General features: G+C 48.9%; 1 protein-coding gene across 1 annotated transcript in view; it reads left to right on the top strand.

The window, feature by feature from the left end:
• SH2D4B (SH2 domain containing 4B) overlaps positions 1–9,314 on the top strand; it is an 82,107-nt gene that overhangs the window by 767 nt on the left and 72,026 nt on the right. The window lies entirely within an intron of this gene.

Genomic DNA, 9,314 nt, shown 5'->3' with positions numbered 1-9,314 from the left:
GATGTGCCAGCCACGGCTATGGACTGGGGCGCCTGTGAGCGAGGGCACATCTGAAGCAGGCAGGCTGCTGAGTTGTGCGGTACTCGAGACCCGGCTGGGGAGGGCACTTTGGGTGCTGCACTTTACCATTCACAAAACCCGTTTGTCTTCTCTCTCATTGGCTGCCCACAACAGCCCTCCTCTTAGCCTCTACACTGTGGGCCAGAGTGAGGTGTAGACTTGATCAGTTTGCAAGTTTTCAGTCTAGGATAAGGTTCTGCCTCTCGATAGACATACAGGCCCCTGGGTGACCTGGCTCCCTCTCTTCACTCCAGGCTCACCATTAGCCCCTGCCATGTTCTGCAGGCCGCACCTGCACCCATCTGGCCATATTGCTGTAGCCTCTCTCTTTACACACATGATTCTTCTCTTGAGGAATGTTCTCCTGCCTTTGTCCTCCTGACAGACTCCTGCCTCTTGCAGTCTCTCGGGGATGCTCTTGGCACAGGAAGTACTTGCTCCTTGGTGACTGCTTGGACCCATCCCTGCCCTAGCACTTGGCACACTGTCAGTGTCTTTGATCCTTTGCTTGCTTGGCTCTCCCAGGGGACTCAAAGCTCCAGGAGTGAGATCATTCTCCATCCTGTCTTCCACCCTTGGGTCTAACACAGAGTTGTCATAGAGTATGAAATCCCCGTTTTGAGCAAGACGTGGTAGGACCCCAGGGAGGCAAAGCTGTGACTTGGCTGCCTGTGGCTCATGCCAAGGCTGGGACTGCACTGGCAGCTTCATCACTGCTGGTGAAAAAGACAGGCCACTTTCCTGCCCCACCAGCCCAGAGCCCTGGGGCCGCATGTCATCGATACCGTGACTCTCCTGGGAGGAAGACAGATGCCTAAAACTTTAACTACAAAAATATTTTTACTACGATTTGTCACACGTTGACATCTACATTTTCATGCATAAATTATACATTAAGCTCATTTGGGTTTCTGGTGCAGAAGACTCTTTTCCAGATAGTTAATTTTCTGATTTATAAAGAATGGAGACGAGGAGGAGTGTGTGTATTCCAGGTCAGAATCCCGCTCAGATGTCAGCTCTTTTCTGCAGTCCCAGAGCTGTCTGGGAAGACCTCGGGGAAGCCCTGGGGGCAGGCTCAGCCCCAGAGGCTGAAGAGCTTCTTGGTATGGGTCTGGGTGCACATTGTCTGCTTCTTGTCCTGGAATCTTGATAAAGGGTTGCAACAAACATCCCACCTGTCCGAGACCTTTAATATTTACCATGTGCTTGCCCTCACTGAATGCCCCCATAGTCCTGTGACCCAGTCTCAGATGAGGAAGCCACAGCCCAATCCTCCAAAGTCACCTAGCTGCTAAAAATGGAGTCAGGATGAATATCCTGTGACTTTGACCATGGTCCAGTGACTGATGTTTTTCTATTCATTCACTTCTGAACTCAGTGCTTCAATTCAATGGATGGTCTGTGCGTGTATTCATTTGTTCATTCATTCATACCTTTAGCCAGCATTGCTAAGCTTGGTGAACTGGACAGAGCTTCAGCTCTTGAATCCATGGGTAAACAGATCAGATCCAAGAGAGCATGCCAACTGGAGTGTCAGGAGTGAGGCTTGGGAAAGAAGCAGCCATGGGGTGGCTCAGGGCAGGGTGTGTGGGCACAGGCTCTATCAGCTGGATCTTTTCCTTCCTTTCACAGACACTTCCTTCCCAGCTGGTGCCTCCCTCCCTCCAGTCTGTCCTGAAGGAAGCGCCTGCTGCGCCCTGTTGTACATGCCAGACTCTTGGGATCCCTGAGCACAGCTTAGTTCCCGTCAGCCTGGAATGACCTCGAACCTCCTCCTGCCTGTTGATCCCCCAAGTCCCATTGGTCCCTGGAGAACTCCATCCCACCCTCTCTCTTTTGAGGACACTTCTCAGCTCCTAGCAGGCCTGACCTTGCTGTCCCTAGGACTCAGGCAGGGCAAGGTGCATCCTGACCCCGAGAACGTCTCAGCTTTCCGGTTGCGCCTGCAGAGGGTAGGGATGAACACTGGTGATATGGATTATTCCGGTTTACAGAAACTCGGTGGTTGTTCTGGTCCTGGGAGGGTCCCCAGAAGTGAGCTGGGCTGAAAGAGGATGGTCATGGCTGGGCGCATCTCACTCCCCTGATCATGCAGGTGTGTCTTTTTGGTTTAGCTTTGTACTTTGCTGAGACGCTTCTGGTGTTCTGCCCTGTTGTAGAAGGTACAGACCCTTAGCCTATGTTGTTTTCCCATTTCCCATCATATTTGCTAGTTTTTCATGTTTCTGGCAAAATTGATGTCTGATGGAAAATTGTGTTGTTTGTTGAGACTCTGGGAAGGCGTGTTACATTACATTCTGCTAGATTTAAGCCACGGCCATCAAGCATGATGGTGACTGCAGCTCCTCACATGTGATGTGGGTTCTTGAAGCCTTCACAACCTCCTGGCCCTTTCTGGGTTTTCTTGGGGCTAGAGCTGTGTGTCACCTGGAACACTGGATTCAGGACACATGTGTTCCTACTGCTGCAGTGACCCAGGAAGCCTCTCCACCTGGTCTTGCTGGTTCTGGCCACGATTGGCAGTCCCTGTCAGTGTTAATTTGGTTTCTCCGTGACCATCTCCTTATCTGTCTGGACATCCTCTTCCTGGGGTCCAGACCTCTTCCCCCACTCTCCTTCCTGCTCTCTCCTTTCATGTGGCTGACATTGGCCACACTGCAAGCCAGACCTGCAGCCTCACGGAAGTGCCTTATTCTCACCCACCCAGCCAGCCTCGTGCCTGCCCCTCAGTCTGGCCTACGGGAGACTGTAGGTCTGGCTGTCCAGCCCCTACTGCTTCCGTTCCCCAAGGGTCAAGAGGCAGCTCCCACCTGTTAGGCCCACCTCTCTCTGTCCTCCCATCCTATGCCACTCCTACAAGCAGCCCTGACCTGGGGCTAGAGGGAGACAGCCGATCCAGCATCCCGTCTGAGCTCTCAGCCATTCCCACTGCACATCTGCCCTGGACTTGGTGCCCAGGTGGGCCTGGTCCATGCTCTAATGAAACTTGTGGGACACAGTCTTTCTCCCTGGACATCCACCTTGTCTCTGTTTCCTGGGAACCTTCCAGTAACCATGGCAACCTCACCTGCTGGGCCTAGACCCTCCTAGCCTCAGTGTGTTCCCTTTCCGGGCGTGGGAACCTGTACTAGCCTGCAGACATTCCCAATGCATCCATCTTCTCAGTGGTCCCCCTATCTCAGGCTCATGCCCTGTGACCTTTCTCTGCAGAGTAGCCAAAGTGCCCTTTCAACACACTAAGCTCAGGGACCTCCCTGCCCCAGTGGCTTCCATCCACTCAAAGGAACACAGATGCTTCTTGAGGGCCTCTACCCATTCTCCAACCCAGTTTCTCCCTGTTTGGTGTCCCTCTGCGCGGAATGCTCTTTTCCCAAATCCTCATGAGCCTGGGTTCTCCCCTCTGTTCATTTCTCAGTTAAATGTTGAGCTCTTCACTGACTCTTTGCCCTTAAGGAGCCCCACCCTTGTCTTTATTATAACATCCAGCCTGACTTCCCTCAAAGCACTTTACCTCATCTGAAAGTATCATTTTTCTTTTTTTGTGTGGTAAAATATACACAACATAACAGAGAAGGCAATGGCACCCCACTCCAGTACTGTTGCCTGGAAAATCCCATGGATAGAGGAGCCTGGTGGGCTGCAGTCCATGGGGTCGCTAAGAGTGGGACTCGACTGAGCGACTTTCCTTTCACTTTTCACTTTCATGCATTGGAGAAGGCAGTGGCAACCCACTCCAGTGTTCTTGCCTGGAGAATCCCAGGGATGGGGAAGCTTGGTGGGCTTCCGTCTATGGGGTCACACAGAGTTGGACACGACTGACGCAACTTAGCAGCAGCAGCAGCATACACAACATAAAGGTTACTATTTTAACCATTTTAAAGTGTGCAGTTCAGTGACGTTTAGAATATTGTGCAACCACCACCCGCGTCATGTACATCACCCCAGAAGGAAAGCCCATATCCATTACTCGGTCATTCCCCATCCTTCTCTCCCACAGCCTCTGGCAAGCACTGATCTGCTTTCTGTCCCTGTGAATCTGCCTTGGTGGTTATCGTCTTCTTTTTCCCTCACGTCTGTTTGCTTGTGTACAGTCTGTCTTCTCCATTAGCCTGCATGTGCCGTATCAGCATGGCTGGGGCTGCGCCGTGTCCATCCTAGCAAGTGAAGAAAACCTGAGGATTGTGGTTGGGGCCAGCTGTGGGCGGGGAGCAGCTGAGACCCTGGTGTGCTTGGTGTGTCAGAGGGGCTTGACTGAGGAGACAGGTATTAAAGGATTTCTCTTTTGAGTAGAAGGCTGTGAGTTGTGGGATTCCCAGGTGACTCAGTGATAAATCTGCCTGCCACGCAGGAGACATGGGCTTGATCCCTGGGTTGGGAAGATCCCCTGGAGAAGGAAATGGCAAACCATTCCAGGATTCTTGCCTAGGAAATCCCATGGACAGAGGAGCCTGGTGGGCTATAGTCTGTGGGGTCACACACAGTCGGACGTGACTGAGCGACTGAGCACGCATGCGCACATGACTGAGCGACTGAGCACGCACGCGCACGGTGTGAGCTGTGCAGTGTGACCTCTCCCCTAGACGTTGAAAATCTTCAGTAGAAGTCTAACAGTCTCAGTATACTTGTGTTTCGTGATATATATTGTAGAAGCTGAACTATAGTCTGTAATATATGCAAAGTGTTAGTCACTCGGTCGTATCTGACTCTTTGTGACCCCGTGGACGGTAGCCCATCAGGCTCCTCTGTTCCTGTAATTCTCCAGGCAAGAATACTGGAGAGCGTAGCCATTCCCTTCCCCAGGGACCTTCCCCACCGAGGGACTGAACCCCAGTCTCCTCCATTGCCCGTGGATCGTTTACCACCCGAGCCGCCAAGTGGTGGGAATTCTGTCACCTTTTCACTCGTACTTACAACTCATTTCCTTCTCATTTCTTTTTTTTTTTTAACATACAATTCACCATTTTATTTTTAAAATTCCTTTTAGGCTTTACATTTTGGGTCTATGATCCATTTGAGTTAATCTTTGTATGTGGTGCAAGATGTGACCAGTTGTTGCTGTAATTTTGCATAGAGGTGTTCTTTTCTAGCCACGTTGGTTGCTCTGTACTACATACCTTGTGGGACCTTAGCTCACCAGATCAGAGATCAGTCGCTCAGTTGTGTCCGACTCTTTGCGACCCCATGAATCGCAGCACGCCAGGCCTCCCTGTCTATCACCAACTCCCGGAGTTCACTGAGACTCACGTCCATCGAGTCAGTGATGCCATCCAGCCATCTCATCCTCTGTCGTCCCCTTCTCCTCCTGCCCCCAATCCCTCCCAGCATCAGAGTCTTTTCCAATGAGTCAACTGGTGGCCAAAGTACTGGAGTTTCAGCTTTAGCATCATTCCTTCCAAAGAAATCCCAGGGCTGATCTCCTTCAGAATGGACTGGTTGGATCTCCTTGCAGTCCAAGGGACTCTCAAGAGTCTTCTCCAACAACACAGTTCAAAAGCATCAAATCTTCGGCGCTCAGCCTTCTTCACAGTCCAACTCTCACATCCATACATGACCACGTCAAACCCACACCCTTTGCATTGGAAGGCGGAGTCTTAACCACTGGACGCTGGGTAAGCCCTTCCTTCTCATTTCTTGTTTTAGGGTTTTGACTTCGATTTTTAGGTTGACTGACTCTGCTTTTTTCCTTTGCATCTGCCTAGTGTTCATTTCCTTGTATCTTTTCTTTCCCCCTCCTTTGATACTACCGTTTTTTTTTTTTTTTTAAGGGAGTCGACTGAAAAGTGTATATTAAATAGCGTATATTCATTTAAAGCTTTAAAAATATATACTTGAACCCATTTTATCTTTATCAGGAATGATCTTTATCAGGAATGATAAAGATAAAATATCCTTGTTTTTTATTTTAATATCCCTCTCCATGGTTTTGTTGGTATAATCAAGAATTTTGGGTTGATTTTGTTTAGTTATCTCTCAAGACTTATTTTTTATGCCAATAGTGGTTCTATAATCAAGTCATAACAACAATAATTACTTGGACACTAACTCCACTTTGTACTGCTAGTTCTCCACATTTTTTCCTCTGAGGGGAAAGTGATAAATGTTTTATCCCCTCTCTGTGCCCCCTTGTACAAATGATTTGGCCAACCCAGCAGCATACCATTCATTGTTTGGATTCTCAGCACATCACGCAGAAGTTATTAAACATCAAGGGAAATCCGTGTTTGAAGCTGTCTCCTGTCCCATCCCTGTTCTTGCTGTCATATGCAGTTGGCATGCTGATTTTCTTCAACTCCCTTTTTAAATTTCTCTCTTAGTTCCAACAGTTTTCCAGTAGCTCCACTTAGAGGACAGTGAGTATGTAGGAACGCTGGGAAATCAAGGGCATGGAAGCCCTGGATTTGGGGACTGTAACTCTTTGGGGTGTCACTCTGCTTCCCCTCATCTGGGATGAGGCAGGGGCTTTCTGGGTGGCAGTGTGGCTGAAGTGCACAAAGTTCTCACGCTGGCTCTGGCCGGGGGCCTTTGCAGCCCCCTGGCTCTCTCCCTGTCCTCCTGGCCTTCCCTGAGCCCAGTGCCAGGGTTCTGACAGAGGCAGCTCTGTCAGAGCCCTCGGCTCCCTGTCTCCAGCATTTGCAGAAGCTGCAAAACTACAGACTCACCAGGTAGGCAGTGGGAGGAGCCAGGCAGAAGCTGTTGTGAGAGGATGTGGGGGCATGGCCTTAATCGCTTCTGGTGCCCAGCAGGTGTGGGTGTCCCCAGGGGTGAGGGTGCAGTCTTGTTGAATGTGGACAGAGGTCAGCCTTAGACAGAGCCCTTAACTGTCAGCTCTGAGCATCCTGGATATGGCAGACAACTGAAGGTATGGCCTTGTCCCACTGAAGGTTTTAGGGAAGGGGGCCTGAAGGAGCCCTCCATTCCTCCTGGAATGGAGGCTCAGGTTCTGGAGGCTAAGGAGGAAGGCCCAGGATTGCAGGAAGAATGAGACCTCAGAGTAGCTGCTTTCTCTGGAATGAAGGTGAACTCACCTAGATGGAATGTCTCACCCATCCTGGGCCCATGAAGTGCCTGTTTATCTCACCCCCTTAGGGACCTGAGGTTGGATCCTTTGTGTTTCAAGAAATCTAAGATGGGCAATTGAAGAGTTACAGTCCCCCAATCCAGGGCTTCCAAACCCCTGATTCCCCAATGTTCCTACAAACTCATTACCCTTTAAGTGGATCTACTGAAAAACTGTTGAACCTAACAGAGAAATCTAAAAAGGGAGTTGAAGAAAATCAGCATGCCCACCTTAGATTCATGAAATCTAAGATGCCAGAGCTTGAAAGACACACTATTTTTATATACTGCTAAGAAAGCTGTAAGTGAAACCATGATACACCATTGTTTATAAGACACATCCTGATTTCAGAAACTTTTAAGATGTGTGTCGTCAAATTAACAAAATAGGTCATTATCTCTGTTTGAATTGAGGTAGAGTTAGAATCCGGGTCCAGGTTTGTTGGGGCTCCAGGTCCCCACACTTGAGTGCACAGCATCTTCCTCCTTCTCACAGCTACTCTTATGGTGAAACAACATGTTCCAGATGACTAAAGACCAATGCAGAAAAAACAAAAACAAAATTCTAGAAGTAATCGAGGAAAAAATGAGAGCATATTGGGGAGAGTGAAGGCTTTCTTAAAATAAGACACAACAAGAAAAATAAGGAAAATAAAGAGAAATATGACTAAATTTTTAAAATCTTTATAAAAGTTACCAAACTGAGTTTAAAAAGAAAAACAGGAGAGATAAATGAGAGGAAAATATTTGCAACATTTGTAACAGGCAAAGGACTTGTATCCAGAGATGAAAGAAACTTCCCCAGTCAGCAAAAGAAAAATAGTAGAAAAATGGAGGAAAGATATGAACAAGCCATTCACAAGAGTGAAATTTCAAATCCACAATGACCATGAGGAAAGGTCTTCAGCATCACTAGTAAAGTATGTCATTGCCAATTAAAACAATAATACTGGCAAAAGTTAAAGAAGTTTGATAGTAGTAATGTTGACGGGGATCCTCCTATAAGGCTGCTGCTGCTGCTGCTAAGTCGCTTTAGTCGTGTCTGACTGTGCGACCGCATGCACGGCTGCCCACCAGGCTCCTCCGTCCCTGGGATTCTCCAGGCAGGAATACTGGAGTGGGTTGCCATTTCCTTCTCCAATGCATGAAAGTGAAAAGGGAAAGTGAAGTTACTCAGTCATGTCCGACTCTTAGCGACCCCATGGACTGCAGCCTACCAGGCTCCTCTGCCGTGGAATTTTCCAGGCAGGAGTCCTGGAGTGGGGTGCCATTGCCTTCTCCGCCTACAAGGCTAAGGAGGGACATATAAAGAGGGAGAGAGTTTCTGCAAGTACCCGAAGAGCTTGGCCCACAAGGGTGGGATTCTCCTGCCCGCCTACCCCTCACCATTTTCCTGGGTGCTGCCAAGAGCCCATGGGCTGTGTATTTTTCTCTAGTTAAAAAAAAGTTTTTTGGAGTGTAGATGATTTACAGTGCTCTGTTAATTTCAGGTGTACAGCAAAGTGAATCAGTTATGCACACACATATATCCACTTTTTTTAAAGGTTCTTCTCCCACACAGGGCATTACAGAGTGTTGAGCAGAGTTCCCTGTGCTCTACAATAGACCCTTATTAGTTATCCATTTTATATATAGGAATGTGTATGTCAGTTCCAGTCTCCCAGTTTACCCCACCCCCTCTTTCTTCCCTGGTAACTGTAAGTTTATTTCCTGCAGCCCAGGGACTGATTAAACAGATGGAGTTTTGCTCAACTCTGGCTTCTCCTGCCTGTTGCAGGACCCCAGCTGGGCATGCCAGGCTGAGCTGCTCGGGTTGTATTTTCTCCTCTTGCTTGAGAGGTGTTCATGCCTGCCACCTCCCTTCTTCCCTGTCCACCTCACTGCCTCCTCTTCCACCTGGAGGTCAGCAGGGGCAGTTTCTGAGAAAGGCCACCACCTGGTTATCTCGTGACTCCCTGTAACCTGACGCCAGGTCTCAACTCTCCTTAGTGGAGTCATGCTGAAGTAGCAGGTTGCAGGCAGCTGCCGGCCCCTCTGTTATCTCTCGGAGTGGCTAGTAGCATCACTGCTTTCCAGGTTTTCTCACATTAAAAACTAGCAAAGCTTCCTAGGATTCTCTCATTTGAAACCAGATTCTGCATTTAGCTTTGGGGTTTAAATTCTTCAGGTGCATTTCCACACCTGTTTCCCGCCTGTCC

The sequence above is a fragment of the Bison bison genome, unplaced genomic scaffold (genome assembly GCF_000754665.1).
Source record: "Bison bison bison isolate TAMUID 2011002044 unplaced genomic scaffold, Bison_UMD1.0 scf7180017864029, whole genome shotgun sequence".
Classification (NCBI taxonomy): Eukaryota; Metazoa; Chordata; class Mammalia; order Artiodactyla; family Bovidae; genus Bison; species Bison bison.
This window is presented reverse-complemented; position numbering and strand designations above follow the sequence as displayed.